The sequence below is a fragment of the Eriocheir sinensis genome, chromosome 59 (assembly GCF_024679095.1).
Source record: "Eriocheir sinensis breed Jianghai 21 chromosome 59, ASM2467909v1, whole genome shotgun sequence".
Classification (NCBI taxonomy): Eukaryota; Metazoa; Arthropoda; class Malacostraca; order Decapoda; family Varunidae; genus Eriocheir; species Eriocheir sinensis.
The window spans coordinates 7,272,485-7,283,930 of NC_066567.1; the positions used below are offsets into that span (position 1 = coordinate 7,272,485).

The window sequence follows — 11,446 nt, forward strand, 5'->3', positions numbered from 1 at the left end:
AACGCCTTGACCCAGTTCAAAACTTTACCCTCTACTCCGTGAGCCTGTAATTTAAGCAACAGTCGTTGGTGAGGAGCTTTGTCAAACGCTTTACTAAAATCAAGATAGATTACATCATAATTTTCATCTCTGTCAACCGCCTCAAATACTTTATTGTAGAAGGACAAGAGATTGGTGAGGCATGACCTGCCTTTTGTGAACCCATGCTGCGAGTCGTGAATTAAGCTATGTTTCTCTAAATGCTCCCGAATGTTCCTGGCTGTTATGGACTCCAGCATCTTGCCTATAACCGATGTTAAGCTAATTGGGCGATAGTTTGAAGCAACTGACCTGTCCCCCTTTTTAAAAATCGGCGTCACCCTCGACTCCCTCCATCTCACCAGCCTACAACACCGTCACGAGACCCTACTACACCGGTTCGCAACCAAGCTTCTCAACCAGCCTAAACACAGACACATCCTCCCACAAGCAGTGAACCGCCCTCAGCACTCAGTGAGACACCACAACATTATTGCCCCGATACGGGCACGGACTGACCGCTATAAGAACAGCGCCGTGCCCATGATGGTCAAATATATCAACAATGCAAATTAAGAGCAGCTCAATTTGTATGTTTTGTAAATATTTTTCATTAGGACTTATTGTTGTTGTTATTATGATTATTATTATGATTATGATTATTATTATTATTATGAATATTGTTATGATTATGATTACTATTATTATTATTATCATTATTATTATCGTGATTATTATTATTATCTTTACTATGATTATTGCTATTATTGTTATTTCTATTTTCCTTTTTATTTTCAATCATACTACTTTGTTCATTTGTCTCATTCATTTCATTTCATCTTCCATTGATGTATATTTTCAGCTCTAGGGCTGCCTGGTACTTCATGAAATAAACCGTTTATTATTATTATTATTATTATTATTATTATTATTATTATTACACACACACACACACACACACACACACACACACACACACACACACACACACACACACACACACACACACACACACATACCTGACGCCTTACCAATCAACAGTTACCAGGTGCAGCTGAAAGAGAGAGAGAGAGAGAGAGAGAGAGAGAGAGAGAGAGAGAGAGAGAGAGAGAGAGAGAGAGAGAGAGAGAGAGAGAGAGAGAGAGAGAGAGAGAGAGAGAGAGAGACTGACTTTATATCTACCTCACGTGCACAAATTTCATTGTAAACAAGTGGATAAATCTTGAGAGAGAGAGAGAGAGAGAGAGAGAGAGAGAGAGAGAGAGAGAGAGAGAGAGAGAGAGAGAGAGAGAGAGAGAGAGAGAGAGAGAGAGAGAGAAAGCAACTAAGATTCTTATATTAGACGAAGTATGAGAGTCTAAAGCAAAGAGGAGAGAGAGAGAGAGAGAGAGAGAGAGAGAGAGAGAGAGAGAGAGAGAGAGAGAGAGAGAGAGAGAATTGAATGATAGAAAGGTGGATGTAAATAATCTCTCTCTCTCTCTCTCTCTCTCATTCCCCACGCAGCCTTACCATTCTCCACATTTCTCTTCAGCCTCCTCCTCCTCCTCCTCCTCCTCCTCCTCCTCTTCCTCTTCCTCTTCCTCCTCCTCCTCCTCTTCCTTTTGGCTCTTGCATCGTGTTCTAATAATGCTTTCGTCCGTTTGTTGTTTTCCTCCAAGGACATGACAAGCAGAGAGAGAGAGAGAGAGAGAGAGAGAGAGAGAGAGAGAGAGAGAGAGAGAGAGAGAGAGAGAGAGAGAGAGAGAGAGAGAGAGAGAGGGAGAGGGGGAAGGAGAGAGAGAGAGGTGGTAAGGCTATCTGATTCCTCAAATTATTCTTCTATAATTTTTTTCTCGATTTAGTTGCTTTTTTTCTCATATTTTCTTTATTTTTTGCTCAGTGCGTTTTTCTCATTTTCTCTCTTCCACTTTTTTCTTCAATAAGTTTTCCTCTTGTCTGTATGTTATTTTTTTGTTTATCTATCTACCTATCCATCTGTCTATCTATATCTTTCTCTATCTCTCTATCTATCTGTGTCTGTCTATTGTTATCCATCTTCATTTATCTGTCTATTCATTTATATATACTTAACTTATTTATCTACCTACCTATCTACCCGTGTATCTATATATCTAACTATCTATTGAAGTGTGTATGTAATTTACTCTCCATATCAAAATCTGTGTGACTTTTCTCATTAAACTCTACGGTAATTACATCCACATTTTAGTTGCTAGGCGGCGCGGGGGGAGGGAGAGAGAGAGAGAGAGAGAGAGAGAGAGAGAGAGAGAGAGAGAGAGAGAGAGAGAGAGGGGGATAGAGATACGGATAGGAGTGGAGGAATAAACAAAAGGAAGTGTGAGAGGATAAAAGATCATGAAAAAGTGGAAAAAATAAGAGAATGAGAATAATAATAATTTAACGAAGAGGAAGAAGAAGAGGAAGAGAAGAAAGGAGGCAAAGGAAATGGAGGAAAGAATAGGAAGAAGGGAAGGAGGGATGATTTAAAGGAGATAGGAAAGAGGAGAGAAGTGTAAAGGGTGGAAGAAGAGGAAGAGGAGGAGGAGGAGGAGGAGGAGGGGGAGGAGGAGGAGGAGGAGGAGGAGGAGGGAGAGGGGAAAAAGGGGGAGATAAACGAGAAGTGATTAACGAGTTTTGGTGATGGATTTTGTGTATGTGTATCATTAATCTCTCTCTCATTGTATCTGAGGGTAAGCCGTACAAGAGAGAGAGAGAGAGAGAGAGAGAGAGAGAGAGAGAGAGAGAGAGAGAGAGAGAGAGAGAGAGAGAGAGAGAGAGAGAGAGAGAGAGAGAGAGAGAGAGAGAGAGAGAGAGAGAGAGATTGACCTTTCCTTTATTCTGCAAGATGTCACAAGAAATTTAAAGACTTACCTCCTCCTCCTCCTCCTCCGCCTCACTGTTGCCGGGCAGAAGGAAGAGGAGCGTTAGGAAGATGAAAACAGGAAGCGTAGAAAGAAAGGATGATAAGGAATGTGACCTCGTTATTATTATTGTTATTATTTTTTTTTATTTGTTATTTTTTGTTCTGTTTCTTTCTTCATTTTTGGTCTTTTTGCTTCTCATGTCTTTATCTCTAACCTTTGTACCCGTGAGAGAGAGAGAGAGAGAGAGAGAGAGAGAGAGAGAGAGAGAGAGAGAGAGAGAGAGAGAGAGAGAGAGAGAGAGAGAGAGAGAGAGAGAGAGAGAGAGAGAGAGAGAGAGAGAGAGAGAGAGAGAGAGAGAGTAACAGTGGGACGGAAGGAAGGAATAATGGGAAGAGAAAAAGAGAGAAGGGCGAAGGAGGGAAATAGATAACGAAGGAAAGAAGGAAGGTGATAAAAGGGAAAACAAGGATGAAGGAGATGAGGAAGGAATGGAGGAAGAGAGTAGGGAAGGAAGATGAGAGAGAGAGAGAGAGAGAGAGAGAGAGAGAGAGAGAGAGAGAGAGAGAGAGAGAGAGAGAGAGAATCAAGTCCACAACCTCATTTTCACCTGGGAACAAACACCTTGATTTATCTGTTTACGTCTCGTCTGGGTTTGGATTCGCCTGTCACGTGTTTTTGGTGTGGAGTCTTATTTGGTTTTGTTTTCTAATTTATTTTTTTCTACTCTACTTTTTCTTTAGTGTATATTTTTTTTCTTGTTCATATTTTGTCCTCTTTTTGTTTTGTTTTCTATTTTTTTTTCTTTAGTGTATATTTTTTTCTGGTTTATATGTTGTTGTCTTTTTTTGTTTTGTTTTCTAATTATTTTTTTCTTTATTTTCTTATTTTTTTCTGGTTCATATTTTGCTCATTATGTTTTTGTTTTCTAATTCATTCTTTTTCTTTATTTTTTATTTTTTTCTTGTCCATATTTTGCTCTCATTAATATTTATGTTTTGTTTTCTAGTTCATATAATTTTTGAGTTCATGTATTTTTCGTTTTCCAATTTTTTTATCTATTTTTTTTGTTTTCTTTTTGTAATACTGTTCATATTCTTTTTGGTCTCTAGTTATTTATTGGTTTTCATGATCTTTTTTGTTTTTTAGTTCACACATTTCTCTGGTTCATGTTCTTTGTTCTCTAGTTCATTTTTTTTGTTCTTTTTTGTTATATTGTATATTTAAAAAAAACTTCCGCTTCACATATCAGTAGCAACATACATACATACATACAGACAGACAGACACACAGATGGACGTTCACACACACACACACACACACACACACACACACACACACACACACACACACACACACACACACACACACACACACACACACACACACACACACACACACAGCCAGCCAGACAGACACACAGATGGACGTTCACACACACACACACACACACACACACACACACACACACACACACACATACACACACGCAGCCAGACAGACAGACAGACGAAATTTATCAGCCATTCCCTTTCATATCACCAAGTCAGGATGGCCGAGCGGTCCAAGGCGCTGCGTTCAGGTCGCAGTCCGGTCTTCCGGGCGTGGGTTCGAATCCCACTCCTGACACGAGTCTTTTGTGGGGCTGCGAGGCCTGATGCTGACCTGTTGACCTACCCCCCCTCGTCCCCCCACTCCATCATCATCATCGTCGGCAGGAGCAACAGACCGTATAATTAACCTGTATGTCTAACGTGCCATTTACTTTTAATTAACCGGTGACAGAGAGAGAGAGAGAGAGAGAGAGAGAGAGAGAAAAAAAAAGATAGAAAAATAGAGGAAAAAAACTGATATGTAGGATAGGCAGTAAAGAAAGATAGAGTGTGTGACATAAAAAAAAGAGATATATAAACAGGTAAAGATAAAGATATAGACTGATAGAAAGAAAGATAGATAGATAAATAGATAGATATACAGAGAGAGAGAGAGAGAGAGAGAGAGAGAGAGAGAGAGAGAGAGAGAGAGAGAGAGAGAGAGAGAGAGAGAGAGAGAGAGAGAGAGAAGCTACCGTTACCAACAAGCTCACCAAACAATAACAAAAAACAGACAAACAAATGCGCAGAGAGGCCTTACCCTTGCACCCCCCCTTTCCCCCAACCCCCCCAAATCAAGCAGTCACACGTGGCAAGGTCTTTTGAGGGGGGGGGGGCAGAGGGTGGGGGGGTGCTCCGTGTGGAGGTGATATTCTGCGATGTGGAGGTGAAAGAGGACGATGAGGAGGAAGAGGGGAAGGTGGAAGAAGTGGAAGAGGGGTGAGACGCCATTCTGTCGCCTCCTGTGTGTGTGTGTGTGTGTGTGTGTGTGTGTGTGTGTGTGTGTGTGTGTGTGTGTGTGTGTGTGTGTGTGTGTGTGTGTTGTATGGTGTTGACCTTAGTGTGTGTTTTATATTGTGTGTTGACGTTAATAGGTCTGTGTGTTTGTGTGTGTGTGTGTGTGTGTGTGTCTTTTGTTTACCACCAATGTTTTTTTTTTTTATTACATACCCCTTAGGTCAATACCCGTACCCTCCCCGTACCCCCACTCTTCCCTCCTCACCCCTCCACTCCTCTCCCCCCCTCATACCTCTCCCTTACTCTCCCACTTGATCAGGCCACCTTTATCTCCCCCCTTCCCAACCCACTCCTGTGTGAAAGTGAAACACGTGTGAGGTGCGCCAGGTATGTGTGTCTACGTGCATGTGTGTGTGTGTGTGTGTGTGTGTGTGTGTGTGTGTGTGTGTGTGTGTGTGTGTGTGTGAATGGCACGTGTACGTAAGTGCGTATGTGAAGTGTTTGCGCAACGGAAAACCAGTCACGCCTACAGGAAACATGGACTAGGAAACATGGACTATCAGGCAGCAGAAAGCCTGTTGGCTCATTACTAGGCTGCCTGCGTTCAGTGATTTAATCAATCCGTTTGCCACAGGAGTGGCTTGCAGGGAAGGATTAAAGCACTTGTGTATCTACTCTTGGGAACGTTCAGTTCACTCCCGATGCAGCAAATTGGCGATCAATGCGTTTCTTGAAGGAGTTGATGGTCTCTGCGCTAACCACTTCTGCAGGAAGGCTGTTCCAGTGGCGAACAACTCTATTCGAGAAATAACTCCTGCCGATGTCGGTATTGCATCGCTTTGCTTGAATTGTTTTTCCGTTGTTTCTTGTTCTCAGGTTGGTTTGTAGCGTGAAGAGTTTGGAGTGATCAACGTTGCTGAGCTTGTTCAGGTACTTAAAGACTTGTATCATGTCTCCCCGCAGGCGTCTCTTTTCCAACGTGAAGAGGTTGAGTCGCTCGAGTCGCTCTTCATAGGGCTTCGTCCTCAGTGATGGTATCATCTTCGTGGCGCGGCGCTGTACTCTCTCAAGCAATTCAATGTCTTTCCTGTAATTAGGAGACCAGAATTGCACGGCGTATTCCAGGTGGGGCCTTACCAGCGAATTATACAAGGATAACATAACTCCCGGCGTCTTGTATTCGAAGTTCCTCGATATGAACCCAAGCATTGTATTGGCTTTCTTACAGGCGGACTTGCAGTGTTTTGTTTGTTTCAAGTCACTGCTGATGGTGACCCCGAGGTCTCTTTCCTCTTGCACAACATGTAGTGGTTCGCCACCCATGTGGTATGTGTGGTTGCTGTTTCTGGATCCGATATGCATTACTTTACATTTGGCAGTGTTGAAGGACATCTGCCATTTTTCTGACCACCGAGTGATCTGGTCCAGGTCTCTCTGGATAATTTCGCAGTCTGCCGTTGTGAGGGCCTTCCCACCCACCTTTGTGTCGTCGGCAAATTTTGAAATTTTGAAAGGAGGAGGAGGAGGAGGAGGAGGAGCGGGTGACCTTTAACGTGGGAACTCTGATAAATTTTCCTCTTCTTGATGTTGTTGTTGTTTTTCTTGTTTGTATTGTTGTTAGTGATGGTGATGATGGCCTTATAGTAGTAGTAGTAGTAGTAGTAGTAGTAGTAGTAGTAGTAGTAACAGTAGTAGTAGTAGCAGTAGTAGTGGTAGTAGTAGTAGTAGTAGTAGTAGTGTGTGTGCGAGAGAGAGAGAAAAGAAACAGAGAAAAGAGAAACGACAGAAAGAGAGAGAGAGAGAGAGAGAGATAGAGAGATAGAGATAAAATAGAGAGAGAGAGAGAGAGAGAGAGAGAGAGAGAGAGAGAGAGAGAGAGAGAGAGAGAGAGAGAGAGAGAGAGAGAGAGAGAGAAGGAGAGTGAGAGGAAGAGATTCATAAATAGAGAAAGAAAGACGAAGGTATAGACAGGTAGAAATAAAGAGAGAGAGAGAGAGAGAGAGAGAGAGAGAGAGAGAGAGAGAGAGAGAGAGAGAGAGAGAGAGAGAGAGAGAGAGAGAGAGAGAGAGAGAGAGAGAGAGAGAGAGAGATTGATAAAGAGAGAAAGAAAGACGAAGGTATAGACAGATAGATATAAACAGATAGGCAGAGAAGAAAAAGATAGAGAAATAGAAAGAAGAAAATTATATACAGGGTAGGTAGAGAGAGATAAGAGAGATAGTGTTGTTGTTTTTAAAGGCTACCCGCTACTTAAACTTTAATTCCGGTACTTATGACGAGCTGAAATGGTGGGTCTCATATGTATTGGGCTACTTTATGTTGAAATACGTTGCTTTAGAAGTCTGTGTAATGCTTAGTGTTCAAGGATCTGGCAACTTTGGACACAGAAGGAAGGCGGAAAAAAGGCGGAAAATTAACAGGTTGAAAAAGTTAACAGGTACTAATAAAAAAAAAAGGCGGAGAATTAACAGGTTGAAAAAGTTAACAGGTAATATGAAGCTTTGTGTGATAAGATTAACGGTAATGATGAATATAATAAATAGATAAGGGAATATATAAGTAAATAAATAAATGTATGATAGAGGATAAATGAAAAGAGAGAAATTAGAATGAAGAATGAAAAAAGGAAAGTTCGAAATAATATAAGAAAGTGAGAAAGAATGAAGTAAAGAAATATAGAAGAAAGAAGCAAAAAATAAAAGCTAAAAATTATATAAGAGAGTAAGAAAAAAGGAAGGAAAAAAATATAGCAATCAAATAAAGCCAAAAAAAAAAGGGCAAACGAAAAGGAGAGGAAGAAAGCAAGAATTGAATAAAAACATGAGAAAATAAATAAAAAAGGAAGAAATAATAAGAATAGAACAACAACATCAACAATAATAGTAATAATAATAAAAATAATAATAATAATAATAATAATAATAATAATAATAATAGATAACAAAAAAGACGAAATAAAAAGACAAATGAGGAAGTAGAAAGCTGACAGACGCTGAGAGAGAGAGAGAGAGAGAGAGAGAGAGAGAGAGAGAGAGAGAGAGTACTTTTCCGATGGGTTGGCGACTCCCCAAAAGTACTGTGCTCATGAAACACCACGTGCGCTCTCTCTCTCTCTCTCTCACACACACACACACACACACACACACACCCACACACACAGACACACAAATTCAGTTCACACTTTAAAAATAACTTGTTTTGACCGACTCTTCAATGTGTCTTCGAACTTGGCATCCAAAGACTAGGAGGTGGAGGAGGAGGAGGAGGAGGAGGAAGGTAATTAAGTCTTATTTCATGCCAATTTACTCACATGGTCGGAAGCTGAGTGAGAGCGAGAGAGAGAGAGAGAGAGAGAATGCATCAGCTGACTTCAATATTGCATTTAAGTCACGATTTGTCGCTTAATCTCTCTCTCTCTCTCTCTCTCTCTCTCTCTCTCTCTCTCTCTCACACGCAAGCAAGAATGCACAATAGCACCGACGAATGATCAACACACACACACACACACACACACACACACACACACACACACACACACACACACACACAGGGACACTCATTGACGTCACCGCGCTGTAAATTCCCTCTCTTCGTCCTTTTAAACAAACAACCGAACGAACATGATCTCCAGCCTAGTGAATTCATGGACGAGAGCAAACACAAAAAAGTGTTGGCTCGTCTTGCATTCTTATTAAGTTTATGAGCTTTGTTTTTGTTGTTGTTTTTTTGTTGTTGTTGAGATGCGAATATAAATACCCTCATATAACCTACCTTCTTTTTTCATTTAATTATTTGTTTGTTTGCTTATGGTTTGTTTATTTTATGAGAAATTGATGAAGGAAAATAAGAAAGTAGGGGAGGAAAGAGAAGGGCGAAAATTATCCTTCTTTTCCTCTCTTTTTCCTTTTTTTTTTTTTTTTTTTGCATTGATATAAAAATTTTCCTTTTTTGCATTTGATTTTTCGTTTTTTTTATTTGATTTTTCTTGAATTTTTTTTTCATTTAATTTCTCTCTTTTTATGTGATTTTTCTAGTTTTCTTTTTTCTTTTTTTTCGTTTGATTTTCTAGTTTTCTTTGTTTTCTTTTTAATAATTCTCCTTGCCACACTCTCTCAACACTTCTCGCTTCCTCTCATATGTCAGCTATTTACTACCTTTGAATTAATTTAATTAAATCACTGGATAATCCAATAAGGTCATATAGCGTTAAGGTTGTTTCGTTTTTAGGAAAATAACTAATATTTTGTATAAATACTACGACACTTGACAACGTTGTATTCCAACGTTGTCAAATGTTCTGGTATTTACACAAAATATTTGTCATTATCCTAAAAACGAAACAACCTTAACACTATATGACCTTATTGGATTATTCAATTACTTAATTAAATTCATTTAAAGGTAGTAAATAGCTGACATATGAGAGGAAGCGGGAGGTGTTGAGAGTGCGTGGCAAGGTGCGGGGCGGTGCTAACCTTGGCTGACCCCCCAGCAGCCCCCTCCCGCCCGCCAGATTTTCATAGAAATACTATATACTACTGCTACTACTACTACTACTTCTACTACTACTACTACTACTACTACTACTACTACTACTATTACCTACTACTACTACTACTACTACTACTACTACTACTACTACTACTACTGCTACTGCTTCTACCAATACTACATCTTCTTTTTCTTCTTCTTCCTTTCCTTCTTCTTTTACTGTTGCCACTACTACTACTACTACTACTACTACTACTACTACTACTACTACTACCACCACCACCACCACTATCATATTTATCACCATCATCATCATTATGTCCCTCATCATCACCATCACCATTACCTTATCACTGTTACTATTACACTAACCTATTTTTTTATTTGTTTGTGACTATATTTACCATGACAAGGGCAGGGGCGGCTAACTGGGGGGCGGGGGGGAAGGAGAGGACAGCGCGGCGCCGCTCCAGAATGCCTAAGGGGTGGGGAAGGGGGAAGGGGATGGGAGGGGAAGGGAGCGGTTTGTGAGTGGCGTGATGTTGCAGAGAGGGGAAGAGGTGAGAGAATGGGGAAGAGAAGGGGAGGGGAGGGAAAGGGAGGGGGGAGGTCTGTAGAGAGGAAAGAAAAAGATGGAAGAGGTATGAATGGGGTGGAGAGAAGAAGAGAAGAGGAGGGGAGGGAAGGGGAGGGGGAAGAGGTGAGAGAATGTGGAGAGAGAAGAAGGGAAGGGAAAGGTAGGGGGGAAGTCTGTAGAGATGGAAGGAAAAGATTGAAGAGATATGAATGGGGTGGAGAGAAGGAGAGAAGGAAAAGTAGGGGAGGGAAGGGGAGGGGGAAAAGGTGAGAGAATGTGGAGAGAGAAGAAGGGAAGGGAAAGGGAAGGGGGAAAGCCTGAAGAGATGGAAGGAAAAAGATTGAAGAGGTATGAATGGGGTGGAGAGAAGAAGAGAAGGAAGAGGAGGGGAGGGAAGGGGAGGGGGAAGAGGTGAGAGAATGTGGAGAGAGAAGAAGGGAAGGGAAAGGGAGGGGGGAAGTCTGTAGAGATGGAAGGAAAAGATTGAAGTGATATGAATGGGGTGGAGAGAAGAAGAGAAGGAAGAGGAGGGGAGGGAAGGGGAGGGGGAAGAGGTGAGAGAATGTGGAGAGAGAAGAAGGGAAGGGAAAGGGAGGGGGGAAGTCTGTAGAGATGGAAGGAAAAGATTGAAGAGATATGAATGGGGTGGAGAGAAGAAGAGAAGGAAAAGGAGGGGAGGGAAGGGGAAGGGGGAGGTCTATAGAGATGTAGGGAAAAGAGGTAAGAGGTGAGAATGCATAGAGAAGAGAGAGATAAAGGTGAGGGAAAGGGAAGGAAAGGGGAGGGTTGTAGAGATGAAGGGAAGGAAGGGAAGAAACGAGGGAGAAGGAATATAGAGGGGAGGAAAGAGAGGAAAGGGTCGGTGTTTAAAGGGGAAAGGAAGAGAAGGAAATAAAGATGAAAGTGGTTAGAATAGATACAGGAGAAAGAATATAGAGGGGAGGAAAGAGAGGAAAGGGGAGGTGTGTAAAGGGGAAAGGAAGAGAAGGAAATAAAGGTGAAAGTGGTTAGAATAGATACAGGAGAAAGAATAGAGAGGGGAGGAAAGAAAGGGAAAGGGAAGTGCGTAGAGGAGTATGAAAAAGAGGGAGAAGAAAGAGGGAAGAAAAAAGACGGCTCAGGAAGGGATGGGAGGTGTTCAGACAGGTGAGGGAAGAGGGAAGAGAGAG

General features: G+C 41.4%; 1 non-coding gene across 1 annotated transcript; it reads left to right on the forward strand.

Moving 5' to 3' along the window:
* Positions 1–4,424: 4,424 nt before the first annotated feature.
* On the forward strand, positions 4,425–4,508 carry Trnal-cag (transfer RNA leucine (anticodon CAG)). Its single transcript has one exon. It is a non-coding gene; the product is annotated as a tRNA-Leu (tRNA).
* The last annotated feature ends 6,938 nt before the right edge of the window (positions 4,509–11,446 follow it).